The 16,909-nt window shown below is 39.9% G+C and overlaps 1 protein-coding gene across 7 annotated transcripts in view; it reads left to right on the top strand.

Moving 5' to 3' along the window:
* Nucleotides 1-16,909, top strand: part of MBD5 (methyl-CpG binding domain protein 5) — a 121,800-nt gene that overhangs the window by 58,168 nt on the left and 46,723 nt on the right. For 4 of the 7 annotated variants that reach the window (XM_053947299.1, XM_053947296.1, XM_053947302.1 and 1 more), the window contains 2 exons: nt 8,493-8,629; nt 14,598-14,789. The gene's annotated coding sequence lies outside the window, so the exon portion shown is untranslated. Of the gene's footprint in view, nt 1-8,492; nt 8,630-14,594; nt 14,790-16,909 lie in introns of all 7 variants that reach the window. The other 3 variants (XM_053947303.1, XM_053947300.1, XM_053947298.1) reach the window with 2 other exon arrangements.

Raw genomic sequence — 16,909 nt, forward strand, 5'->3', positions numbered from 1 at the left:
ACAGCACTTCACTCTAAAACTAAAAATGGAGCCGTGTCTCTCTCTCTCTAGAAGGTCTTTTAAGGATAAACCGTTTAATTAAGAAATGACACAAATTATTTTTACTTTTAACTCAATAACTAACTACTCATGTCTTGTAATGTAGTCTTTTTTTATCTAATTACACAATACTACCTAAATCTAGAAAGAAGAAGGTAAAAAAGAAGGACTTGCTTCTGCTCTAAAACCTCCATCTTGCTTTATACATATTATTATATTCTAAAGCATTAAGTTTTCCACCATGTGATGTTACAAATTTCTATTCAAACTCCCCGCCCACAATCCCAGTTCTGCCATTCCATTTTGGAACCTTCTCCACGGCCTCAGGTCAGTGCAGTGTTCTCCTGGGGGTCAGTGCCTGGCAGCACAGAAAATCTGGAATTCTCAGCAGCCAGGGCTCCATCCAGCACGGGGCAGCCACAGCTTCTCTGGCACCCTGTGCCAGCCTTTGAGACTTTTTTTTTTGCAAAGCCCAGGCTGCCATTCGTGGTGTGGTTGCAACAAATTTAGAGCTTGTTGTGGGTTTGGGGTTTAGACCAAGACAATTAATTCAATTAATAAAGCAGAAGGGATGCTTGTGCTGTCACATTAATTGTGCCACAAAGTGACGTGGTTACATCGAGTGGGGACAAACACTGCTGTAAAATATTTTGGTAAATAGGTACAATAATAGCCCTTGATGATAATTTGGAGGATGTGAGAGTACAGTGTTACTGCAGGTCAATTCATATTTTCTGTATTTTACATTTCTTTGGACAAATAAACCAAAAGTCTGTTAGGGGAAAAACCTTGGTTAAGCTGCTCGTTTTTATCTGCTGCCTAAAATACTTGAAGGTGCTCAGGAACAAACTTTTTTACCCTCTTGTGTTCACCATCATCTGCTCAGTTGGGCTGACCTGCAGCACTAAAAGCCAGATTATTTGGTGTGTCCATCCAAGACATTTCCATGTGTGATTTAGGATAAATTCTTACCTTGAGTAAGTTTACACCACTTTGTAGTGAAGCCCTAGTATGCAAAATGAGCATCTGCCTGCACGAGTAGATTCTTAATTCTGGTGGTTTAGCAGAGGACATGTTTATAGTTCAGAAAATAAATAATTCAGGAGCCTGTTTCTGCCTTGTGTTGACTCTTTGTAACCTTACTTGAGATTTACTAATTCAGTCCTTCTACTTAGTACCAGTTAACTGTTACCTGCAAGGACCTGAGTTGAGCAAAGACCTGGGCACTGTTATTTGAAGCTGCTAATGGAAAATACCAGTAATAATAACAAAATTATATATACTATATTATATATTATATAACATATGTATTGTGAGGCTGCTGAAAGCTTTGGATGGTGCCACGGAGCAGGAAACTGAACTGATGTAAAATCTGATCACTAATGATGTTAAAAGAGCCCCAACAGGTGCACGGGTCTCACTTCATGGAAAATTAAAGATGCTCTTACTGGTTTTCAAGCTATCTTGATATTAAGGAGAAATACTGAGTTATCAAGGAATAATTCTTGTTGTCCAAACGAAATGTTTCCATCTGTTCTCTGCAACTGAGCAGGAGCTAAAACAGGCATTTTCTGTGCTCTGGTGCCATTTACAGAATGGCTTCATTTTGTCTTTATGCTCAAAACCATGTTTTGCTGGCATTCTCTAAGACTTGGCTGCTCAAATGAAGGTCCTGTTCATCACACTTGCTGATCACATTCATCCAAAGAGAGGGCAAAAGTAGAATTCCAATTTGAGGTTATTTTAGGTCCCAGTTTTGTTTAGGTTTGGTTGCCACTTTTGCACATTCACACATTGCAACAAAGCAGATTGAAGTTTTCTCCCCTGGCGCAGCGCTGCCATCCCTTGAAAGGTGCTTTTAAAATCCCACCAAGTTCTTTGTGTATGGAATTACTTTCAGCCTTGAACTTTTTGAAAGTGATGGGACCATTCAGATCCTTTAAATTGGGCTTGATTTGGATCTGCTCAAAAAACAGAGCCCAAAAATACTGAAATATGGGAGAGGCTGATTGGAGGAGCAGCAGCTCACAGAGCTTGTAAGGTAAGGAAGAAGTTTCTGGGTGAAGCCATGTCCAGATATTGTATTCCTGTTTTCTGGTGTGGAAGACAGATCCCAATACTTGGGTGACATTCCCAATGTTCCTGCCCCTCAAGGTCCTGGCAGATCGCATCCAACTACCTGGAGCTGGCATGTCCACCTTGTTACACATCACACCGAGGCTGCTGCCCAGAATTTGGGAAGAGTTCTCTCAGAGCTGCAGGCTGAACTCAGCTTTGCAGTGATCCCTCAGGTTTAGATTTTCTATGTTTCAGGCTCTGTGCTGCTTTGGTGTGCAGCTCTGAGCTTCACATGAAGTGTTGCTGAGCTCTCTGCACAGAGCAGGGAGACAAAACAATTCCTTCTCCAGCTGGGCACCAAGGACAAATGATCCAAAGCTCAGGCCCAGGAGCACAACCAGCGTGGGCTGCAGAGAGAAAAACAAGCAGGATGGGACTTGATCACCTCAAGCTGGAAGTGGCCAATGAACTGCAAGGTGCAAATGGAGCAGAGCTGATCCCAGTGAGAGCCCCCGGGAGCGCTCGTGCATTTTGGGACCATTTTGGTTCCTCTTGGCTGCAGCCCTGGCTGGGCTCTGGTGCTGCCCAAGGTGGATCCATGGAGGAGATCCTTTTCATGCATCCCTGCTTTGTTCTGTCACTCTGCCCAACCTCTGCTCCAGGGCAGCCTTGAGGCATCAGCAGGAAGCTGGAGGATCCTCACTCTCAGCTCTCTGTTGCTGCTGGAGCTCTGGGATGGAGGAGGAATCTTCTCATCTCCCACATCACTGTTGCCGCAGGATCTCATTGTCCATCGCTTCCAATCTGATGGAATTCTGTCTTGGAACCCTGGTCACTGAGAATTTTAGACTTCCTGTTTTAACAGACACTAACCCCCGAGAAAACACTACATTTAGCCTAAAGCTGTTGAAAAACCTTCCAAAATTAAATAGTAAAACTAAAATGATAACTACGTAATTTAAATAGAAACATGTAATATCGCATAGTAGCAAACTTAAAATTTAGAGTTTCAAAATACAGTAATATAGATATAAAACAAAATAAAAGTTTTAAACCAAAAACTAATCCTTCTTCTTCATAAGTAGTATTATATAATTAAATAATAAAGTCCCCATTACAAACCACAAATAATTATTAAGTTAGAAGTACTTTAAGTATCATTTCTTAATTAAACAATTGATATTAAAAAACCTTATTAAAAAATACAACTCCATTTTTTAGTTTGTTAACAAAAAATTCTGTTGAACTCACAGTTTATTAACCTATAATATAAATAAAAACTAATAAACATCTACATCCAAACAAAAAACATAATGCCACACATTTAATCCCAAACCTAACAAGAAAAAAAAAAAAAAAAAAAAAAGCCCACAAAATAAATAAAAAAAAAAACCCTAAACATCAATTCTGGAGGAATTTCAAGTTTTTCTCCCTGTCTCAGCCTCTCCTTGGGAGATGGAGTCTCTCATCTGGAAGCTCCCCTTAACTCCATCCTGCCAGACCTTTGAATTAGGGAAGTTTTGCAGGTACAGGAGAGGAAACAAAAGCTTCAGGGGTCAGAAACTTCATTTTTATTATGCCTGAAGCCAGAAAGTGTAAAAAAACAGGCTGAGAATGAAGGAACTGGGACACTTTAATTGTGGTTTCTGTGAAGGAGGAAAAATTCAGTCATTAAATTGACATTTTGCAGTTTGCTGTTCTTAGAGCTGTACAAAATTGCAAGGCTGTAATGCTACTAGACTTATATTTTAATTATTAAATTAATGTTACTGTAATTATTTTAATTATTAAATTAATTTTATTCCATTCTTAAGCTAACCTAAGAAAAGCAATTAAAATTGTTCAACTTCTTGTATATTAGAAGTTCCTTTAGCTTAAAAGGGTTTTTTTTTTTTGGTCATAGAGAAATCATTAAGGAAAATTAAATTTTCATATAAAACCATGAAATAAAAAGGCAAATTTAGGTTTAACCAAGTTGTCTGTTGACTGCTACTGAAAATCTTGTTCTCGGATCCTTTTCCTCTGTGTGCTCTCCTGATATGAAAATCCTTCAATTTAACTTTAAAAATCTGGAATTTAGTTATTCCTGTTGGTGCTTTGCTGTCAAACCCCTTGACACCTTTAAATCCTTGTTTTTACTGTGCTTTTCCCCAGTGACATTTGGTACATTTCTCATTAATAATATTTAACATTTCTTTTTGGCCTCAGTGCTGTTGTGATACATATTTCTACAAATCAGAGGAATATTTGATTATTTAGTTGCATACCTTAAAACCAGACTTTATCAAATCTCTCAAAGCCTTCTGATAACTCATTCAGTCCTGGGCTAAATTTTTTATAGAATTTTGAGCTCTATTTCTGAGTAAATAAGATGGGTATTTTTGAAATGATCAAACAGATTGAAAGAGCAGGGCATTTTTCTATGACTGTAGACTCAGGAGTGATCCAATGTGAATTATTTGAACTCCCTGGGGAACCATCCATTAACCTTAGCGAGAATAGAATCAGAATTCCAGAAACTGAATTGTGCTTTAGGAGCCCTTGTGCCTGGGGATTCTTCAAATACCTTCCTGATACTTTTATCAATGCATTGGACAATTAGTTGTGCTAATTAATTAGCATCACTTTGGAATACCTACTTGGAGGAAGAGGAGTGACAATGACAGAGCAGTCAGGGATGGAACTGGGATGGAATTTCTTCTTTGTGGAAATTAATTTTGTATTTTCTCAGCCTTTCCAGTTTCAGGATAATTTCAGTTGGAGCAGATCTGGATGGCAGCATCTGCCCTGCAAGAGAGTTTAAAATAATCAAGATTTGCCAGTTAGGGAGATTTGTGCCAAGAATTTTGAAGTAAAAAGTAACACAGTTTAGAGAAGTTTATGTTATTTTCTATGGGGAGGATTGAATTTTAAACAATGGCATAATGTCATGTCTAAAAGAAGACACTTTATTATGTGATGATAAAGTGTCATGAGGAAAAAATATAAACTGTTGGTGTGCTTGCTGCATGAAATTTCTTCTCTCCTAATGAGCTTGGGGCTTCGGGAGAAGAGATTCCTCTGGAAGTCCAGGAATCCTTTTCTTCTCCTCGTGCTGCGGGTGGGTTTATCCAGGTATTGTGGAGTTGTGTACCTTGTGGAGAAATGGAAAAAGTTCTGATTGTGGGGTCAACACAAATACATTTATATTAAATAATCTGTGTTAGGAGATAGAAATGAAGATATTCTGGTGGGTTGAGTTAACTTTTCCTGTGGAGGAAGTGTTCCAGTGATCCCTCAGGTTTAGATTTTCTATTTTCCAGGCTCTGTGCTGCTTTGGTGTGCAGCTCTGAGCTTCACATCAAGTGTTGCTGAGCTCTCTGCACAGAGCAGGGAGACAAAACAATTCCTTCTCCAGCTGGGCACCAAGGACAAATGATCCAAAGCTCAGGCCCAGGAGCACAAACAGCGTGGGCTGCAGAGAGAAAAACAAGCAGGATGGGACTTGATCACCTCAAGCTGGAAGTGGCCAATGAACTGCAAGGTGCAAATGGAGCAGAGCTGATCCCAGTGAGAGCCCCCGGGAGCGCTCGTGCATTTTGGGACCATTTTGGTTCCTCTTGGCTGCAGCCCTGGCTGGGCTCTGGTGCTGCCCAAGGTGGATCCATGGAGGAGATCCTTTAATAAATCCCTGCTTTGTTCTGTCACTCTGCTCCGGGGCAGCCTGCTCAAGGTGTCACCAGCAGTGTGGAAGCACAGGAGCAGCTGGAGGGGCAGGAGGAAAGAGTGGACACTGGGGTGGGAGACAAATGTGACAGTTGTTCCTCTCTCCTCTTTGTACCAAATGTCTTCACTTCTGGGGGGATATTTGTGTTTTGTATGATAAGGATGAGGTAGAGACCCCTGAAGAGAGAACCTGAGCATCCTGGCCCATGGAAGGTAGCCCTGGCCATGGAAGGGGTTGGGACTGGATGGGATTTCAGGTCCCTTCCAACCCAAATTTTCTGGGGTTCTGGGATTAAAAAAAATCAATTGTTTGTAAGGATGGAGTAGTAACAACTGAATTTTTACTAACTCACTCTTTTGTACTTTTAGCAACATAGGAGAAGTAGGAGAAAAGACAAATTGGCATTATACAGACCTTAAATTCTTTGTTTATCTTCTCAGCTCTCATCAGTTTCTCAGTTATCTCTATATTAAATTAAAGATCAGTGAAGGAGAAAAGTTGATTACATTTCCATTGTGAGCCAGAAAACAGCAATGCTTGTACACCAGGTATGCAAAGGGGCTGAGGGAAACAAATCAGGTTTTCAAAGTGCTGTGTTACAGATGAATGAAAATAATTTGTAAATTATTCATCAAATTTAATTATGAGATGTTTTGAGAAAACCAAAATAAATTGGGACGTGTGATCGTTGGAGAGACCTTTATTCTCCAGCCTTTGTGGGTCTAAATCTTGAGTATGAACTTCATCAAGATGTGGAGAATGTCCAAACTGCAGGGAGAGATATCAGCTACTCAGGATTTATAGGATTGAAATATTGACTAAACTGATGTCTGATTTTTTTTCCTCTAGCAAATTAAAACTCCTTTTTTTATTTTTTTTTCTCCCGTAACTGGAGACACAAAAAAAATAGATAATATCCCTTCTTACATCTTGTGTGCTCAAAGCAACCTCCACTCAAAGGACAGCATTGCCAAACCTTTGAAAAATGTTACTTATATCTATATATCACATTTGGAAAGCAAACATGTCAGTATGTTAGCCATATATATATATATATATATATATATATATATATAAAAATATATATATATCACATACCTAAAGGAAATATAGCAGTGTGTTATATTTATAACCATGTATCACGTAATTTTAAGAAATGTGATAGTGTGTTGGCCTTCCAGCTGATTTCTGAATTCACTTCTCAGGAAGACCTGCCTGGTTTTTGGTATTTCTTTGAGCTTCCCTGTTTTTCACGTGGTCCATGGTGTTGTTAGGCAGTTACAGTTCATTTCTGAAGTTCTGTTCATCTGGCCAACTTGTTGTCGTACACAAGCCCAGGAAAAGGCCATATGTTCCTGCAAAGGTAGCCTTGGAAGGTGGCATAGCTGCTTCTTCTTTTCCTTCTGCCATCTGTTCTGCTTTAACTTAATTTTCTCCAGATACCGTGTCGAGCAAATATTCAGATAATAGATGGGAATTCTCATCAGTATGGAAGCAAGATTGTTGTTGCCAACAACAGTCAGGTATTCAGATTTTTTTAGACATTTCCCGTGCTCTTTGGCGTTGTAACAGTTAAAATTTAGAATTAGGAAGCTGTAAGTAGATAAACATTATTTTTATTTAAACCACAAATACACAAGAGATGCTCCCGTGAACACAGACGAGATCTTCAGCTCTGCAGGCCTCAGAAATAAAAAGAGCAAACATCCTGGATTTCTCCAAGTGCCTGCTGCTCTTCCCACTTGGAGTTTCTCATTGCTGTCCGTGTGCCACCCCTTGCTGGTCCAGCCCAAGCATTCCTGCAGCCAGGGGGATTAGGGAAGGATCTGGGTTAAGACTAATCCAGCAGAAATACACAAATCCTGGCCTGATCCAGGAGGGAGCAGAGGGATGAGTTGTGCCCTCTGACAGAGTGAGGGACTACACCTCAGGAATTCCCTGCAACTCCAGGAAAATGGAGGAGTAAGGGAAAAAAAATCAGAGTTTTCAGGTTTTCTGCTAAGCAGACAGCAGAGCCCTCATTTAGGCCAGACCTGGCTTGAGTCTGAATTAGGAAAACTTGAAAATCCTGCGAGCCCTCCAGGCATGATCATGGACATATAATGTGTATTTTCACCCACTTTTTTATGCTGCTTATAGGAATAAAATTAAATACAAGGCCGTGCTTAGGCCGAGGTCATCATTTGCCATCACTTGTCCAAGTCACAGAATTCTGCTTGGTTTAGGGGGAAGATCTACAAAGCATTTGGGGAAAAAAAAAAAAGTCTACAAGTCTGTAACCTACTTTCAAGGGTTCTAAACTACTTTGGGGGTTTTTATATTAATTTTTAGAAATGTCCATGTGTGTGAGTGTATATAAAAAGAGATGTGTATATAAATAAACAAAACTGGGCGTCTTTTTGCTATTTTAGTTCTCTGAAATTTTGTGGTGGATCCTCTCAAGAATATCTCATTTTGAAGTCCTTTTCTCCATTCTCCAGCTGTGTGGGCTCAGTTTTTACAGCCCTAAATTCTCTACAAGTGTAAAGCAGGGGAGGATATGGCCAGACCTGGACCCTGCCTGGACTGTGGGGAACTCTGCTGGTCCTGTGTGCATGGGCAGTGAAGTCAGAGATCCTTCCAGAGGGAATTTAGGAATAATTTCCCTTTCTGCAAATCTCCCTTTGGTACAACATGTCTTTTATTGCAGGAAGAAGAGGCTTTATAGCAACAAAACGGGCAAAAACCACAAAGACTTGAAGAAACAGCACTTCTCTAATTCTTCCCAAAAGCTCCCAGAACCACCAAATCCTAAAGGATTACACCCACCAGTCTTCCTGATTTCAGGTAGGTGAATCCTCTCTTTGCCTCTCTTTCTGACAGCCCAGGGAAGCTGAGGATTCCCATTCCCTGGAATGTCCAGGGCTGGGTTGGACAGGGCTTGGAGCAGCCTGGGACAGTGGGAGGTGTCCCCATGGCAGGGGGTGGATGGGATTTAAGGTCCCCTCCCTATTGTTGTAGTCTTGGAGTTTGTGGGATTTTAGGGGATTGTAGAGGAGTAAGTAGTTGGTTATAGTTTAAAGTAGTACGTTTTTTTGTTATAAGGTAATACATAACTTTCTAGTTTAATGAACAGTTCTTACAAGGAGTATTTTGGTTTTTTAACTTATTATTTGCACTTATTTTTCACTTATTGCTTATTTTTACTGCATTGTGGGTATTTTTACTCAATGGATTTTTTTTTTCTTACTTTTATAATGTCCAAGGCTGGGTTGGACAGGGCTTGGAGCAGCCTGGGACAGTGGGAGGTGTCCCCATGGCAGGGGGGTGGATGGGATTTAAGGTCCCCTCCCTATTATTGTTGTAATCTTGGAGGTTGTGGGATTTTAGGGGACTTTAGAGGAGTAAGTAGTTGGTTATAGTTTAAGGTAATTTAAAGTTACAAAGTAATTGATAACTTTCTAGTTTAATGAACAGTTCTTACAAGGTGTATTTTGGTTTATTTAACTTATTACTTGCACTTATTTTTAACTTACTGCTATTATTTATTTGTACTGCATTGTGGGTATTTTTACTCAATGAGTTTTTTTACTTTTGTACACATATACTTCAATTATAACTTCTAGTTTAGTCTTGGAGGTTGTGGGATTTTAGGGGATTGTAGGGGAGTAAGTAGTTGGTTATAGTTTAAAGTAGTAAGTTTTTTTGTTATAAGGTAATATATAACTTTCTAGTTTAATGAACAGTTCTTACAAGTTGTATTTTGGTTTTTTAACTTATTATTTGCACTTATTTTTCACTTATTGCTTATTTTTACTGCATTGTGGGTATTTTTACTCAATGGATTTTTTTTTTTACTTTTATAATGCTTTTCACTTACTGCTATTACTTATTTTTACTGCATTGTAGATATTTTTACTCAATGGATTTTTGTTACTTTTGTACACATATACTTCAATTATAACTTCTAAACTCTTAACTTACTTAATTGTAATTACAATTACTGTAATTGTCCATACAACCACACCCCTACATGATAAACCCTTCACCATCTTATCCATAGTTTCTCACTTACTTCAGGTATATTTTTTCTTACAACTATAGAAACATAAGTTTATGATTTTCCTGCTTAATGTCTGTGTATTGTATTTTTACATCAATCCAAGCTTCTTCTAAGGTTGTAGATCAAACTCTTCAGTGTCTGTGGAAGTTTCTGTTTTTCTGATTCCCACACCCAAACCAGTGTGGGATTCTCTGATTTCTCTGAAATGAAAGAGATTCATAAATATATTAAAAATTAATATATTGAGATACAAATATAAAGATTAATAAATATATAAAATTAATAAGTATAATTTTATGTGACTTTTTCCCTTAACAAAATAACAAATACTGTAAAGAAAATCAGACAGAACTGAATGCTCCCAAACAAAAGCTGCTGCTGTTATTTTCCAGCATGGAGCTCATGGCTCTAATTTGGAATTAATGGGTTTGGAGGAGAGGTTTTCAGTTATGCCACAGAGTAAATAAGAAAAATAACCTGAGAAACAGCCAATAATCAAGTTGTTTGATTTAGAAGAAATGCATTTTAAATCCAGCTAAAGTAAAAAGAAAACTGGCTGACTGCCACCCTCTTTTTTACTCATTTGTGACAGCACACAATTAAAAAGTTCAGTTTGATGCTCTTACAGGAGTAACAGTTTTTGGCATTTTTCATGTTTGCTCATAAAAAGTATCTTTAATTTTAGATCCTCCAAATACTGTAGTTGTAAGAATATTGTTTGTATCTGGAGAGATTAGATGGGGACAGGATTTTTTTAATCTGTTAGCACAGATTTGTTATGTAAATAGGAAGCTCACAAAGGAAGAAGACAGCAAAAGGCTCTGAAAAAAACAGATGTGTCTCCCTCAGAAATAAAGTCACCACTGGATTCCTGCAACTTTTTGGGAAGTTTATTGTTAGGGATGTGCATGGAATAAAAAAAAAAAAACCAAATTCTGTAGTCACTGTGTGAGTCCATTTCCATACGCTCAGTACAGGTAATTTTATCATGAACTTATTGTTGCTATTTAATTTTGATCAATTCAAAATCAGATTATTCATTTAAATGAATTCTTACGATGCCTTGCTGTTGATTTCTCGAGGCTCCTTTCCCTGCTGCTCCTCCAGTCCTTAGCACTGGCCATGTGACCCAGATTTTTTAAGCCCTTCTATGACTTTAGGTTTTATTCCTGGGCTCTTTCATCCATCTCTTGGAATTGTTTCCAGTAAATTAGAGTTTTGCAGTGGTTGCTGTGATTAGCATTCTATGCTCATGGGGAATTCTGCATAAAAATGTCTCTGATCAATACCTTTCAATGTATTTAAACATTAATATATGATTTTATATGAAGAATGTTACATTCATAGTAGAATTATGATCTAAAATACATTTTTATGCAAATTCTTTAATGGTAGGTTATACCATCTTTCTGTCTGTTTTTGTTACTGTGAAGATAAATTATAATTATATGAATAACCTGCATAAAATGGTCGTGTTTTGAAATCCTTCCATTCAGTAATATCTGTATATTCAATAATATCTATGGACTGAATGTTCCTTGCTAATACAGGGTATTAAAAACAGGTAAACCCTCTATAGAACCTAAACATTGGCATTTTCTAGTGCCCCAGTGCTTAAGAAAACCTAAATATGTATTCAGAATTTATAAGGTGTCACTTATGAAGTCATATTGGTTGGGGAAGAACTTTACAGAGCTAATAATTTTTATTTTAAGTAATTTGCATGTGAAAAAAAACCCGTTCCTGAATGGCTCTGCCAGTTTGGCAAATGCACTTTGAGACAACCAAGAGTCATTAATGCCCATTTTTACAGAATGCTGGGCCCTAATTTTGCACTTAAATTGGGAAGATCAATTGAAAACTCAGTTAAACTGGGGATACTGGTGAAATCAGTGAAGCCAAAGTGCAGGGTTTGCTTCCAAACCTCACTGAGATATTTAAATAATCATGGGAAATGCTGTATTTGGTTTCACAGCCAGTGCACTTTGTGACTTCTCCTGTCACAGGGTGGTGTTACAACCTGTTTGTTTGGCTTACCTGAAATTTTTTCATTCCCATTTTCTAGCAGGGTTTTCTGTGACAGGAGAAGGTTTTAACAACAACCCAGACCTTCACTGTGATGATAAATGGCTTTAAAAGAGATTCCAAAGGGGTGATCTGAAAGTCAGAACTCATTCTTCCCATTTGCTGAAGGATTCAAAAATCATTGATGCTGCATTTGGGTTTAATGAAGATTTATTTGGGGAAAAATGTGAAATGCCCAATTCTTGTGAATTTGATGCCCAACTGTGCCTGAGCCAGAGTCCTCAGGCTCTGGGATCTGAGGGTTTCAGGGCCCCATTAACCCTTTGGGATGTGCCTTTGACCTGATGAGCTCCAATCCATTTCACCTCTGCAAGAATCCCATTAATTGAGTCCAGTCCTGGGCAGGCTGCTCTGGGGTCAGAGGGATTCCAGCAGGGAATCAGTGCTGGAGGCACCGAGCCTCTGGAGCAGCACAGGGAGGACGGAAAGGGCTCAGGAGCAGGCAGGTGTTAGGGAATCAGGAGCCATCCCCTATATTCCTGTAGGGAATCAGGAGCCATCCCCTATATTCCCTTAGGAAATCATGAGCCATTCCCTATATTCCTATAAGGAATCAGGAGCCATCCCCTATATTCCTGTAGGGAATCAGGAGCCATTCCCTATATTCCTGTAGGGAATCAGGAGCCATTCCCTATATTCCTACTGGGAATCAGGAGCCATCCCCTATATTCCTGTAGGGAATCAGGAGCCATTCCCTATATTTCTACTGGGAATCAGGAGCCATCCCCTATATTCCTGTAGGGAATCATGAGCCAAGGCCAGCTTGGATGGGGCTTGGAGCAAGCTGGACTAGGGGAAGGTGTCCCTGCCCATGGCAGGAGCTGGGATCAGCTGGTCTTTAATGTCCCTTCCATCCCAAACTGCTGGAATGTGAACCTCTGAGTTCCTCAGAGAGATGAAGCCAGGGGTTCAATTAAAGCCTTTAGAGAAATTAAGATTTATTAAGCCACACAGATATGAAGTAGAAGTGTAGGTTTAAGTTTTAAGTAACTGCAAGTGGAAGTTGTCATTTGAAGTAAGTAGAAATACATTTTAAGTGCCTTGAGAAACTGTGTTGGCTAGTAAAGGCCCTAAAGCTCAGTTTAAAGTTCAATAACTTAGTTCCAGACTTAACAAGAACATAGCAGGACTTTGCTTGGGTCTCTAGAACTGATAGAATTATGTACATAAACCAAACCATCCTGGGATTCTGTGGTCCAGCAGCTTCTGTTTCAACTGGGGATTCACCAATGTCCTGTACCTGAGCCAAGACTCATTTATAGCTCATCATTTATAGCTCATCATTTATAGCTCATCAGTGGATTCCTGCAACTTTTTGGGAAGTTTATTGTGCATGGAATAAAAAAAAAACCCAAATTCTATAGTCACTGTGTGAGTCCATTTCCACACGCTCAGTACAGATGATTTTATCATTAGTTTATTGTTGCTATTTAATTTTGACCAATTCCAAATCAGATTATTCATTTAAATGAGTTCTTATGATGCTTTGCTGTCGAGTTCTCAAGGCCTTTAGAGGAAGCTTCTTTCTTTCTGGTGGTGGAACTTCTGCATTGGTTTGAAAAGCCAGGTGTCTGCTGAGGAAGGCAGAGCCTCCCTTGAAATGGAAAATGTAAACCCTCTCCCTACAAATTATTATTATTATTTTGAAATTAAGGGGCTCTCAGGCAAAGATGCAGGAGTAAGAATAACAGTTCTTTACTAGGAAAACGAAAAATACAAACACAATAGTACAAAAAAAGGAAACAAACCAATGCCAGAGTCAGAGCAGGCCCTGGCAGCCTGTGGGTCAGGGTGTGGCAGCAGTGCCATTCCATGGGGCTCAGCCCTCCTGCAGTGCCAGCTGTGCTGCTGGAGCAGGATCCTGGACAAGGCTGGAGTTTTCCTCTGGAGCTCCAGGGCTGCTGGAGATGGGCCTGGGCTCCCTCTGGGAATGCAGTGGGGCAGAAAGCTGCTCCTCTGGGAATGCAGTGGGGCAGAAAGCTGCTCCTCTGGGAATGCAGTGGGGCAGAAAGCTGCTCCTCTGGGAATGCAGTGGGGCAGAAAGCTGCTCCTCTGGGAATGCAGTGGGGCACAAAGCTGCTCCTCTGGGAATGCAGTGGGCAAAGGCTGCTGTGGTGCTCGAAGCCTCAGATTGGATCCAGGTAGGAATGCTTGGCTCCTCCCACCATGGGATGATGGAATTTTCTCAGCCGTGCAGGGACACTCACTGAAGGCCATGAACAGAAGATAATTAATAATTAATGGCCCATGAACAGAAGATAATTAATAATTAATGGCCCATGGACAGCAGAGATCTCCTGGAGGGAGGATGGGTTGTGGGAAAGATAAAGAAAAAACTGCCCCATGAACAGCAGAGAACTGCCCCAGCTCTGACAGATGGTGACAGAACACACGCCCCCAGTCCAAGACAACCTTCTACCTCACCAAGGCCTTTTGCAGCACCACAGCTCCAAAACCCAGATCTTTGTCTTCAGCTGGAGGTTTTTGTGTGGCTCAGTACAACTCCAAAGGCATCTTCAGTTCCAGTCAAAGCCATTCCTTAGAAACAAATCTTACTTTGCTTATACTACAAAGCAATTGTGTAGGGGCTTACCAAGCAGTCACGAAAAGAGGAATTAAAACCTTTGGCTCATTGTTTTAATTGAAACCCTGTGATTGTCTCAGCAGATGTAAGTGGGGTGCAGGAGTTCCTCACATGAGGGGTGGAGGGAGGCAAGGAGCCGGCCCCAATGGACATAGCCCATCATCGAGAGCACCACAGGAGACTGTCTAGAGCAAAGCTCAAAGTGCAGCAGCAATTCTAAAAAGCCTAAAAGATCCCCAAGATAACTTGAAGCAAGACCATGAGAAGCAATGTAGGTGAGTATTCTAAGGAAACTTTGGAAATTTTGGGGTTTTTTGGTAGTTTTACGCTGCGGCGGCCAAGTTTTAAGACAACGTATTTGAGGCAACATTTAAAAAAAAACCAAACAGAAAATCAGGCATTTTGAGCATTTTATGGTGCTGGAGTAGACAAGTAAACAGTTCAGCAGTTCATGCCTTGGTGGAAGGTAGACAGTGCACCCAAACATGGACTTTTGGATAAGAGAACAAAGAAAAAAAAACTTTCCTGACCTGAGTTTAGGAGCTTATCCAGCCAGCTTGTGAGGCACAGCGTTTTAATGGGGGAAAACCACCATTTTGTGCTGCTGTGATTCAGAGGGAGCATTAGTCATAATTGGGAGTAATATATTTTGACATAATCAAACAATAGAACTCCAGTTCTCTGTTGGAAAATCTGCAGCACCATTCCTGCCCTGGATGTTGTTGGAGGAGCAAAGTGGAGCTGCCTGAGGTGGAGCCAGACCTCTCCAGCACAAAAATCAAATCAAATGCTCTTATTCTTCTAGATTTTCCCTAATCAAAATTCAAGGTTACACCATGTCAACAACCAGCAGATGGGGAAAAGGAACGTCCTAGGAAGCTCAGAGAACACGCTTGGAAACGGAGCTATAAATACCAGGCTAATTCCATAGCTTTAAGATTTCTCCAAAGCTTTTTTAAATCCCTCCAGAAAAGGCTGAAGAGATCCCTAATCTTGAGTGGCCCAGTTGAAGGAATGTGTGTGGTTTTATTTTTAAGTAAAGTTACATCTACAGTAGTGTTTGGCATCTTAGTGAGTCACTGTACAATATTTGTTGGATCAAAATAAGGATTTTAAACACATTTCCATTCTTACCAGGACTTTTTTTCTTCAGAGGAAATGTGGAATTCTGTCTGATCCCCTCTGAACTGGTGTGTGCAGCATTCCCACAGAATCATTGATGGTCACAACTCATTTGGAATCTTTTTTTCGAGAGCTGTCCCTGATTAGGGAGAGCTGAGACAAGAGCTCCCAAAATTCCTTGGTGGAATTTTATGTAAATCTCTTCTTCCCTGTGAGGGTGGTGAGGCCCTGGCACAGGATTCCCAAAGAAGTCGTGGATTCCTCATCCCTGGAAGTGTCCAAGGCCAGGATGGAGGAACCTGGGGTAGTGGAAGGTGTCCCTGCCCATGGGACACCTGGATGAGCTTGAAGGTCCCTCCAACCTTTCTGGGATTCTCCTTCCATTGGAATCTCTTTATTCCTTAAAAATATCCCAGATTTTCTTGGTGTGTGTTTGTGAGATCAAAGGCAGGAGGTGTTTTGCAATATTGGACCTACCCGTATAATTTTTTAAAATAATATGATAAAAATAATATTAAAAAATATTTAAATATTTATTCTTTATTTATTCTAAAAACAAATTTTAATGTCTATTTATTGAATTTTAAGAAATAAATTTCATTTAAGTTGGTATTAGCCAGAGGAATGCAAAGCAGAGCAAGCAGCCCGTGCCAGATTTAGAAATCAGGGCTCTTAAAGAACAGCTGAAAGGGTTGGGTTTGTTTATTGTAGGAAAAAAGGGAACACTGTAGGATGGGCAGAAAAAAGAGATAAGAGGGTTTTATCAAAGCAGTGGTGGGGGTTGCTGTGTAGATTTTAAAAAACCCCAAAAACTAAAAAAGCAAGTTCTGGTTGCACCAAGTGTAATTTAGGAGGGATGGAAAGAGAAAACTGGCCAAGGGTTTTTTTTTGTTTTACCTCATATCTGACTGCAAATATGGATGGAAAACTGGGATATTTTACCTATCACTGTCAGGAAACTTTAAAAAACACACAAAGAAGGAGCTTCCAGAGAAAATTTCAGTAATTTTGACCCTCTCCAATGGCCATGGGCTCAGCATTGTGCTCTCCCTCTTCATTCACATCCTCAGTTTCATTCTGTCTCCTTAATTTTGGGCTTAAATTTGTCTCATTTCCATGCAATCCTTTTCCATGCATGGCAGCACCTTTCACTTGCAGGTGTGCAGTAAAAATGAGCCAAAGGACCTTTGTTTTCTTAAATAAAATGCTTTGAAAAGTCTAATTTCAAACAGAGGGAAATTTGGGTTCAGCAGCCTTTGGAAGTTGGAGTGCA

Source organism: Vidua chalybeata, chromosome 7, assembly GCF_026979565.1.
Source record: "Vidua chalybeata isolate OUT-0048 chromosome 7, bVidCha1 merged haplotype, whole genome shotgun sequence".
Classification (NCBI taxonomy): domain Eukaryota; kingdom Metazoa; phylum Chordata; class Aves; order Passeriformes; family Viduidae; genus Vidua; species Vidua chalybeata.